Consider the following 12,173-nt stretch of genomic DNA (forward strand, 5'->3'; position numbering starts at 1 on the left):
AAAGTTTATATATCACGAGTGAACGCGTGTGTAAACTTTAAGGAGTTTGTTTATAAGCTCATAAACTCTCGAACTGAATCGTCTAGGTTCAAATCTTGCTTTCACCTCTTACTCTCTGTGCCTCAATTTGTCCACCGTTAAATGGGGCTAATGCCTGGGGAGTGTGTTCCAACAACTAATCTATACAGAGTTGAATGCAGGTCCTGGCAAACCATAAATGCTCCAACAATGTTAACTGGTGATCTGACCAGCCTCTTGCTCAGGGACGGCGTTCCCACAGTCTGTGTGGCGGCCGACGCAGGTCCGCCCCACCCCAGCCTCCGGAACCCCAGTACCCGGCTGCTACCGGCTGTCCATTGTTCCTGCCTTCCTGCTGGGCCTTGCTCCGGAATCCAGGAATCTGGCGGGATCAGTTCCAGCCCTGACCCTGCGCCTCCCGCACACAGCGATATGGGCGCTCTGCCAAGAAAATCCCCACTCCGGACAACACCTGCCTGGGGGTTGAGAGTCCAGGGGCCACATTCTTCCTTGTCTGGCCTCATTTTCCTCTCTGAAAAAAATAGAACCCAGAAGAGGCACAGACCCCAGAGATATTGTCTCCTTGTAGCTGGCTTCAGACTGCTGCTCCCAGCTGGGGTGCACGAGGGATAAGCTCAACTCCTGGTGCCTGGTCTGGGTGCATTTCTCAGAAGATCCTGCTGTCTCTCCTCAGCTTTCTTAGTCTCTCTTCCAGCACCAGCAAAAAGTGGGTGAAAGGGCTGGGCAGTTTTCCCAGACTGGCAGCCTGAAGAGACCCAGATTTGGAATCTGTATCCTGGCTCTACTGCTACATTGCTCTGTGACCTAGGGCCAGGGCTTCCCCCTCTCTGTGTCTGATTACCTCTAATGGCTGTAGGAAGACATATGCTATGTCCATATGTCTGGCTTTAACACTGACTGACTGGGTTCTATAGAAAAGTGGTCTGAGGTCTAGGCCCATCATGTCTGTTTGGGAATCTCAGGACTTCCCAATGAGGACCCCAGCTGATGGGGTGGCCTGATAGTGACTAAAGAGTCATCGTTAAAGTATGCCGTTCTCTTGCCCTTATTCAGCTTTTGCAGTCCTTGCTTTGATAAGGTTAGCTTTGGGGTGAGTGAGGGAAGTGTAATAGGAAGTAAGTGAGGAGGGTATCTAAGTCTAAATAGACACTATTTCATTATGAACTTTACACTGACTCAATGCAGACTATTGTGTTCTTTTGCTTTCAGGTATGTATTTTTGCCCTAATTTATGGATACCTGTGAACATATACTCTATCTCACGGGACCTGGTCTATATCTAGGTTTTCGGTCTGGACAGACAACCCCACCAATGTGTCCTGGAGTTCCGCTCCCCCAGAACTACACTCCATTAGGGAAAGATAGAGGCAGGCTGGGAATATGGATTGACCTGTCAACACCCATGTTTAGCTGGGAAGCAATTACAGGCCAGACCATCCACCTTCTGCATCCCACAATGACCTTGGGTCCATACTCCCAGAGGGTTAAAGAATAGGAAAGCTATCAAGAGAGGGGATGGGATACGGAGTTCTGGTGGTGGGAATTGTGTGGAGTTATACCCCTCTTATCCTATGGTTTTGTCAGTGTTCCCTTTTTATAAATAAAAAAATAAAGAAAAGTGGTTTGATCCCTTTAGTGTTATTTCTATTACCTGCAAAATGAGATTTATGAGGCTTAGATTAACTTTTTGCCTGGAGATGTTTCTCTCTTGTCTTTCTGCTGTTCTTGCTTCTATTTCTCTGTTCAGAAGTATGGCACCAGGCCGGGACTGGCCATTTGAAACTTCTGAAAACTAAATTCAAACCCTAGCTGTGATCTCTGCTGGTAGTATCAGGATAGGGCCAAGAAAGCAGAGATCTTGTGCCAATAGTTGGATATGATGAGACTCTAGTTATATAACATCAAATGCCCAAACTGGACATAGTGCTTTCTGGGGGCCACCAGCAACCAGGGGTGATACTGAATTAGACTTTCTCGTTAGATCTCAGTACATCTTGGCATAGGCTGCTTGTTAGTCACCTATAGCATTTTTTTTAAAAAGATTTTATTTATTTATTTATTTATTTATTTATTTATTTATTAATGAAAAAGATAGAAGGAGAGAAAGAACCAGATATTACTCTGGTACATGTGCTGCTGGGGATTGAACTCGGGACCTCAGGCTTGAGAATCCAGTGCTTTATCCATTGTGCCACCTCCCGGACCATATCCTATAACAGTCCTTTTTTTTTTGAGATCTTTATTTTTTGTTTTGTTTTGTTATCTTTATTTATTTGTTGGATAGATACAGCCAGAAATCAAGAGGGATGGGGGTGATAGAGAGGGAGAGAGACAGAGAGACATTTGCAGCCCAGCTTCACCACTGACAAAGCTTTGCCCCTGCAGGTGGGGACCTGGGGCTTGAACCCTGGTCCTTGTGCACTGTAATGTTTGTGCTCAACGAGGTGCACCACCACCCAGCCCCCCCTACAGCAGTCTTAACTGCTACCCAGTGCCCCCACTGTCTTCATAACAGAACCCAAATATCATCTTGCAATGTACTCTGTCAACAGACTACATTCCTCAGCTTCTCATGCAGATGATGGCCATGTGTTAAAGTTCTGAGCTCCTAACTCAGCAAGTTGAAGGTAGGCTTCCTGTAGGGGGAAGACTTCTCCTCTTGCTGCTATTAGGTTGTAGTTGTCATGTCTGTAGACCCAGCATCTGGGTCTTGGGTAGTGCATGTGAGCACTAAGATGTAAAGACTGTGAAGGTGATTTAATAAGTAATGGCAATGAGTGCTTAATACTTCAGGAGATGGCTTATAGAAATGGACTCTCCAAGAAGTGGTCTCACAAGTCTCGTTGTTTGTTTGTTGTTTTAAATTTCTCTCCAGCTAGAGAAGCCGTGCTGTGTCAGAGAAGTCACAGAGGGCCCTGGAAGAAGTATCTGGGGAAGGACTGTGAGACTGAGGACATTTTCTCAGCCATGGAGGAGAGAAACTCTGGGTAGTGCAACTCAGCTAGCTGGAGAAATGGACCTTTGAGCTGGATCAGGGAAGAGCAACACTGTAACTCTCAGGTTGTAGTTTGGAGAAGTGAAGTCAGAGTCATGAACCCATTCCCAGACTCAAAAATTTGATAGTTTGGACCTCAAGGTCTGTTTGTTTGCTTCTTTATTTGTTTATTGTTTATTTTCCTTTGGTACAGAGGATCCAACCCAGGGTCTCAATCACATGAAACATGGGTTCTATCACTGATCTATATCCCTAACTTCAGGAATATTTATTATTATGTTGTTGTTGTTGTTATAATAATAATAATTATTATTTTACCAGAGCACTGATCAGCTCTGGCTTATGGTGGTGTGGGGACTGAACTTGGGACTTCAGAGCCTCAGGTATGAGAATCTCATTGCATAACCGTTATGCTATCTATACTTGCCCTAGGGCTCTATATTTTTTAAAAAAACACTTAAATATTTATTTATGGGAGGCTGGGCAGTGGCACACCTGTTTGAGCACACATGTTGCCATTTGCAAGGACATGGGTTCAAGTTCCTTGGCCCCATCTGCAGGGAAGAAGCTTCCTGAGTGATGCCACAGGGGTATCTCTCCCCTGCTTCCTATCTCCTCTCCCCCTCTCTCTTTCTCTCTACCTCCTCTCTCCCCCTCTCTCTTCCTCTCTATCTCCTCTCTCTCCCTCTCTCTTCCTCTCTATCTCCTCTCCCCTCTCTTCTCTCTTCCTCTCTATCTCCTCTCCCCTTCTCAATTTCTCTGTCCTGTCAAATTAAAAGTAATAAGTGAATATTTTTAAAAAGGTGGTGGTTTTTAAAAACATTCATCCATTCATTCATTTGCACAAGAGGAGGAGAGAGAACTAGAGCATCACTCTGGCACATATGATGGGGACTTCATGCTTGAAAGACCAGTGCACATCTATTGTGCTACCTCCTGCACTGCAGGTTCTGTATATTCAACAGCAGTTTCCCGCTGAGAAGTCTCTGCACAGGGTGCTGGGGACACTGCACTTGGAGAAATACAGGACCCCAGGGAAAGGGAAGAGCTGAGAGCCCAGGTGACTTGGCCACCACAATAGAGAGGACCTCTAGGATATGTGTCTCTCTCTGGAAGCTTCTAGAATTGGTCTTAGGGATAGTCCAATTTGGACTTACATTCCAGAAAGGTTGTAATGGGTTTCTGTATGTTTGATCTTCAGTTACATATAGAGGTGATGGGTACACTGTATAATGTGATAATTCATTAACATGGATATTACTGATATGACTTTTTTATTGCTGTAGTTATTATTGTTATTGATGTTGTCATTGTTGGATAGGACAGAGAGAAATAGAGAGAGGAGGGGAAGATAGAGAGGGGAAGAGAAAGATAGACACCTGCAGACCTGCTTCACTGCTTGTGAAGCGACTTCCCTGCAGGTGGGGAGCCGGGGGGCTAGAACCAGGATCCTTACACTTTGCGCCACCTGCGCTTAACCCACTGCGCTACCACCCAACTCCCTGATATAGTAGTTCTAATTTAGTAGTACTTCCGGCATTATGTGAGCACTATATCTGTGCTAGTAAATCAGAGTGAAATCCTTCTCCTATTATTGCAAGAAACTAAGATCTGGAAAGGTGAAAGGGCTTGCCCAAGCTCACATTCTTTGTTTTTGTTTCTTTTAAGTTTTATTTGATAGGACAGATATAAATAGAGAGGGTAAGGGGAGACAGACACAGAGAGAGAAAGACACCTGCAGTACTTGCTCCACAGCTCATGAAAGCTTCCCCCATGCAAGTGGGGAGTGGGGACTCAAACCTGGTCCTAGTGTATGGTAATGTGTGCACTTAACCAAGTGTGCCGCTACCCGGTCCCCTTCATGATCTTCTTTTTATAATATCTTACTTTCCTTTTAGACAAAGGGTGAGAGACACAAAGAGGAAGAATACAGGAGACAGATACCATAGCAGCATCCCACTGCTGGTGAAGCTTCCCGCCTGCAGGGGTTCCCACACGGTGACCCAGGTCACAAATCCAGGACCTTGTACACAGTAACATGTACACTCTACCACAAGCTCACATCTTCTATGATACTCAAACCCAGGCAGGCTGGGATTCCACAGCCGATGCAATAAGCATGACCACTTAAGGGGTCTTGTGAGAGCATTCTGAACTGGGATCTCTGACAGGTGTCTGTGCCTTCAGTGGGAAGCTGAGGCAGAGGGGTCAGAGAGTGGCACACTGGATTAAGCTCACTTAGTACTAAGCATAAGGACCGGACTGGCTTGAGCCCCCAATTCCCCACCTGCAGGTGTGTGGGGTGGGTCACTTCACAAGTAGTGAAGCAGGTCTATAGGTGTCTATCTTTCTCTCTCCCTCTCTGTTTCCCCTCCCCTTTCAATTTCTCTTGTCCTATCCAATAAAATGGAGAGAAAAAAAAAAAAGGCCACCGAGAGCAGTGGATTCATAGTGCAGGCACTGAGCCCCAGCGATAACCCTGTAGGCACAAAAAAGGAAGAAGAAACTGGAGCAGTGCATGGGACTAAAGAAGGCACAAGGTGAGGAATACAAGTCCACCAGACCTATCTTACTAGTGCCTTTGGGTACCACCAGGATAATCTACAACTCAGCTGCACACAATGGGAACAATTCCTAGAGCCCAGGTGAAACTGTCGAGTTCAGAGTCAACAGTTGGCTTTACCACATTGCTTTGTGGGGTCTGAGCAAGTAACTTCACTCTGAATCTGGAGACTGCTGTGAACATGAGATTGAGACTGGGTTATTCCCAGTGCCCAGAAGAGCTCCTAGCATGCAGAAAGGGCTTCATTACCTGCTGCTATCATTCAATGATATGGATGTAGCCGCGTGACATAACGTGGGATTTGCCACGCTACCCAGAATCCATGCAAAGCATAGGAGGGGGGAGCTGTTGCTTCTCTCTGCCCAGCAACCACTTCCCATCTTCCACAGAGAGAACCTCCATTTTCACTTGAACCTAGTGACTTGTGTCTTGGTAACTAAGAGCTGGACTGATTTCAAGAGGAAGTCAAAAACTTAATTTGATTGTCAGCTATGCTCTAGAGATTTTATATGATTCATTCATCTAGTCTTCAAGAGGAACCTGTAAAGCAAGTATTGATATTCCCATCTGGAGATGTGGAAACTGATGCTCAGAAAGGATTAGTAACTTGTATTAACGTCACAGATCTGAGACTGGGCTCTGATGTCTCAGGCCAGCCCACATTTTTATGTAAGAGTGAACTGATGAATTAACTATGTAACTGTCATAGATTTTGCTATGAGGAACATTAATTCACTTATTCATTCAATAAATATTTGAGACCTTGTGTATGCCAGCCAAGGGGCAAGGCCCTAGTGATTAGAACACCACACATAAGCCCCTGCCCTTGTGGTAGACCCATTAAGATGGCACAGATAGGGTTTATCATTTCCAAATCTAGGTGGCAGTAGCAACCTGCAACATTATTAAGGGGGCCCCAAGCCTCTGGTTCCACAGGAAGGGGTGTGGTGGCTGATTACACAGGTCTGCCAAAGGTAGTGTTAGGGAGTTTCCAAGTGTGTGCTCTATATCAGATTGGTATATTTGGCAATTGGTCATATAAATGTGGAGCAAAGCAGAAATCTTACTTGGAGCACAGCTTCCAATTTTTATTTTGAAAATAGCTACTGCAGACCTAAAAATTAGACCCTGCCCTCAAATAACATGGGGTCTGAGTGTTGGCCTTAATACATAGGAACAGAAGTCTGATAGATTTCAGAGTGGGGAGGCTACAAAGACAGGGGTGACCTGAGCTGCTTCCTGGATGAATTCAGTGGCTTGGTTAAGTAAAGTGGGGGTAGGGTTCCAGGATTCCAGGAAAGTAGCAGCAAAAGTCAACATATTCAAGTTTGAAGATAGGGTGAGGAGGGGGTTTAAATGGAGAAGAATATGACAAGACTGGGGTAGAGGTGTTGCAGGGACAAAGTTGAAAGGTAACTAATAGTAGGAGTTAATTGTGCAGGCCTCAATGTCAGGTCTGAAAGTTTAATAATGACTCTGAAGCAATAGCTAACCTAGACAGTGTGCCTGTTTTACTATGTGCATGGCGCAGGCTTGTGTCTAGTTCCTGCTACACTGGCGGAAGTTTTGCTTCTGTTGTCTCTCTTTTTCTCTTCCATTTCTGCTTCTCTCTTTCTATCTGAAAAAGTCACCTTTAAGAGGTACAGCCCTACAAACAAGGAGACCCCTAACAGAATGAGAGAAGACCTTCACATGCCATACATCAGACAAGAGACTAATCACCAAAATATACAAAGAGCTCAGCAAACTTAGCAACAAAAAAGCAAATGACCCCATCCAAAAATGGGCAGAGTATATGAACAGAACATTCACTTTAGAGGAGATCCAAAAGGCTAACAAACACATGAAAAATGCTCCAGGTCGCTGATTGTCAGAGAAATTGAAATAAAGACAACATTGAGATACCACCTCACTCTTGTGAGAATGTCATACATCAAAAAGGACAGCAGCAACAAATGCTGGAGAGGCTGTGGGGACAGAGGAACCCTTCTGCACTGCTGGTGGGAATGTAAATTGGTCCAGCCTCTGTGGAGAGCAGTCTGGAGAACTCTCACAAGGCTAGGCATGGACCTTCCATATGACCCAGTAATCCCTCTTCTAGGGATATACCCCAAGGACTCCATAACACCCAACCAAAAAGATATTTGTACACCTATGTTCATAGCAGCACAATTTGTAATAGCTAAAACCTCGAAGCAACCCAGGTGCCCAACAACAGATGAGTGGCTGAGAAAGCTGTGGTATATATACACAGTGGAATACTATGCAGCTATTAAGAACAATGAGCCCACCTTTTCTGATCCATATTGGACAGAGCTAGAAGGAATTATGTTAAGTGAGCTAAGTCAGAAAGATAAAGATGAGTATGGGATGATCCCACTCATCAACAGAAGTTGAGAAAGAAGAACAGAAAGGGAAACTAAAAGCAGGATTTCACTAAATCTGGAATAGGGCACCAAAGTAAAAACCCTGGGGTGATATTGTATCTGACGACCCCAACCGAATCAACACAATGAGTGCCACCCCAGCATGCTTCCCTTCAGACTGTGTCCAGAGACTTCAGGTGTGAAATGACAACCCTTCAGCTTCATTACTCGGGTGTGACCTTTCTTTTTCATAGTATTCTCTAATTCTATTCCAGGTGGAATATTCACTATTCATCTATTCACTTCCTAACAAAGTCCCAAAACCTAGATAGAGACCAGATCCCGTGAGATAGAGCATATGTTCACATGTATTCATAAACTAGGGCAAAATATATACCTGAAAGCAAAAGTACACAATAGTCTGTAGTGAGTCAGTATCAAGTTCATAATGAAATACTATCTAATTAGACTTAGATACCCTCCTCACCTACTTCCTATTACAGTTCTCTCACTCACTCCAAAGCTAACCTTAGCAAGGCAAGGACTGCAAAAGCTGAATAAGGGTAAGAGACTGGCATACTTTATTTTATTTTTAAAATATTTTTATTTGTTTATTTATTTATGTTCCTTTTTTTTGCCCTTGTTTTTCGTTGTTGTAGTTATTGTTGTTGTTATTGCTGTCGTCGTTGTTAGAAAGGACAGAGAGAAATGAAGAGAGGAGAGGAAGACAGAGAGGGGGAGAGAAAGACAGACACCAGCAGACCTGCTTCACCACTGGGGGCTCGAATCGGGATCCTTAACCGGGATCCTTACGCCGGTCCTTGCACTTTGTGCCACCTGTGCTTAAACTGCTGTGCTACCGCCCGACTCCTGAGACTGGCATACTTTAATGATGACTCTTTAGTCACTATCAGGCCTCCCCATCAGCTGGGGCCCTCTTTGGGAAGTCCTGAGATTCCCAAACAGATGTAATGGGCCTAGACCTCAAATAAATCCTTCTCCCCATTGTTACAGGTCATTTCTATCAGGAACAACAAAATAGACCCTTTTGTGGGCCCCACATAGGACCTTGCCCTCAACTTGGATCAACAATGGTAGAGAATGTCCATCCTCTGGAGGGAGGCTGGACAACATACTCTACCATCTACCTGAGGAAGATGGGTCGATATTGGGGCAGCTTGGAATGTTCCTACTCATGACCACAGAATGCGAGCTCAGATCTACAGGGATGCAGAGATCACACAGGCTCTTAAGCTGAATATGGGCCCCAGATCAGATCAAATCAGTGGGGTTTACAGTCAACAATATTTATACCCCTTTCCCATATTAAGGAACTACTCTCTTCCCTGGTCCAGCTTTCTGTCCCTTTTCCAGCCATGACATCACCTCCCCAGACAATAACTTGGATCCACCTACATATCAGATTTCAGGTTCAGAGGAAAAAAAAAAAACTAGTATAGCTACAGGCCCTTTGAAATATAACTAAAATATGCCTACTAGCTATCTACAAAATGAAGGACCCCCCAACACTTCATCTGCACTATTCCAGACTTTAGGTTCATGATTGTTCAACAGTTTGTTTGGCTTTGTATGTCAACTCTCTTTTCAGCCACCAGGTTCCAGATGCCAGCATGATGCCAACCAGACTTCCCTGGAGAGACGACCCCACCTATGTGTCCTGGAGCTCTGCTTCCCCAGAGCCCCACCCTACTAGGGAAAGAGAGAGGTAGGCTGGGAGTATGGACCGACCAGTCAACGCCCATGTTCATCGGGGAAGCAATTACAGAAGCCAGACCTTCCACCTTCTGCATCCCACAATGATCTTGGGTCCTTACCCCCAGAGGGATAAAGAATAGGAAAGCTATCAGGCAAGGGGTTGGGATACAGAGTTCTGGTGGTGGGAATTGTGTGGAGTTTTACCCCTCTTATCCTATGGTTTTGCTAACATTGTCTCCCTTTTTAAATAGATAAAAAAAGTAAAAAAAAAAAAAAAAAGATACAGCCCTGACAATGACCAAAAATAAACAAATAAATAAGACAAATTAAAATAAGGATCCACTAAAGACTCTGAGCAAAGGCAGGTAGTGAGATAGATGGAATAAGAGGGAGAAGTCAAAATGGAGGCAGCCCTAACACCGTGGTGGTGTGGAAAGAGAGGACTTGCATATAAGTGAAGGTTAGTCCTAGCCTTGTGCAGCATGACCGCAAGCAGGTCCCTTACCCTACTGGGCTGCCCCCTCTCCATATTCTCTAAGGCTTTTTCTTTTCTTTTTGCCTTCTAGGGCTATTGCTGGGGCTTGGTGCCTGCACTATGAACCCACTGTTCCTGGAGGCCTTTTTTTCCCCCTTTGCCCTTGTTGTTTATCATTATTGTTGTTGTTGTTATTGCTGTCATTGTTGTTGGATAGGACAGAGAGAAACCGAGAGAGGAGGGGAAGATGGGGTGGGGAGAGAAAGATAGACACCTGCAGACCTGCTTCACCACTAGTGAAGCGACCTCCCCTACAGGTGGGGGAGCTGGAGGCTTGAACCTGGATCCTTACACCTGGTCCTTGCACTTTGTGCCATGTATGCTTAACCCACTGTGCTACTGCCCAGGCCCTACTCCTGGTTTTATCTCATGCTTCAAACCTATGGGCTCAGCCTTGGGATGTGTCTGTGGCTCAGCTGCAAGAGATGTTTGTCTCACAGGAGAGAAAACAGGACCTTGGTACCTAACAATGGCAGCTGTGTCACTTGAGAGAAGGCATTTGCTTCTCACACTTACACAGGAGTGACATTAGCCATTGAGCTGATTCCTTTGAAGTCCCTGGGGCAGTCATGCTCACTTAATGGCAGCTGCTCTTCGCTACCCTTCTTCTGGTTGTTTATTCTGTGGGACTTTTGGCTCTAAGCTCCTCAGAGGCTGGAAGTGTCTTCTTGGGGCCCTGCTCATGCTTTGACACTCACACTTAATGCATCTTTGTCTAGACTTGTCGTGTTATGGGGACTATGTGTAGACCTGCCTGACCTGGTAAGGATCCCTCATATTCACCCCTTTCTGGGTAGGTGCCCTGTGTTGTGGGGTTTACCAAACATGGGATTTCCCCCACACAGGTCCCTGGTCTCTCCCCAGGCACCCAAAATCCACCAAGACTTAGACTAAATCCTTCTCCCCTTCCTTTTAATTTCAAAGTATATGATTATTTGGTGGTGGGGGTAGGTAATATAGTCAAAATTTTTGAAGCCCTGGGGCCTCACACATGCAAATCCTGTGTTCTGCCTGCTGAGTCACATGCCCAGCTACTTGAAGCCAGGTCTTAAAGGTCAAGAAAAACAGAAAATAGCAACCCTAACTGAACAAAAGGCACTAAAAATGTGCTATAAAAATTCCCTCCCACCCCAGGACACAATAGGGATAACAGAAAGTTACCCTTTCTGGAGACAACCAATCTAAATTCCTTTTTAATACAATTAAGTTTAACTTGCTTCTTCCCTACAAAAGTAATAAGCACTCAAAGCAAAAGCTAATTTCAAAATAAAACAAAACAAAACTTCACCACTTGAGAACACAAATAAATACAAGCCCCAAACTTACCCACCATCTAGATTCTGGATATTTTACTAAATGTTCCCCAGACTGTATCAATGAACATATACTTCTATAAAGAAAGACAAAAAGAAAGAAAGGAAGGAAGGAAGGAAGGAAGAGAGAGAACACAAGCTCAGAAATACAATGACTTCTCATTATCTTTCCAGGTCTCAGGAACTTCCTCATGGCTTTTCCCTTAAGTGACTTTAATGGCCTGTAAAATTCCACAGAAACTGACTTATCATGGCCTGGGAGTTGGTGCAGTGAATAAGGTGTTAGATTCTCAAACATGAGTTCCTGAGTTTGACCCAGGGCATCATCACATGCCAGAATGATACTCTGGTTCTCTCCCCTCTCTTTAATTAATAAAATAAAAAAATAAAAAAAGAAGCTGACTTGTCTAATCAGAGTCTGGTGATAGGTATTTGGAACTTCTAGATTTCCCTAGCAATATGTGATGGGACTGGGTAATGTACTACCACTCTGTTTAATATTTTTTTCTTTTGAAAAAATCCTAAAAATGGAAAAGATGAATCATCCATATGCTCATTTTAAAAAAAAAGATCCTTAGATATTTATTAAACACACAACAGTACTGGATGTCTAACTTATATCCAGTTTCTTCAAGACCAACAAGTC

Source organism: Erinaceus europaeus, chromosome 1 (genome assembly GCF_950295315.1).
Source record: "Erinaceus europaeus chromosome 1, mEriEur2.1, whole genome shotgun sequence".
Classification (NCBI taxonomy): domain Eukaryota; kingdom Metazoa; phylum Chordata; class Mammalia; order Eulipotyphla; family Erinaceidae; genus Erinaceus; species Erinaceus europaeus.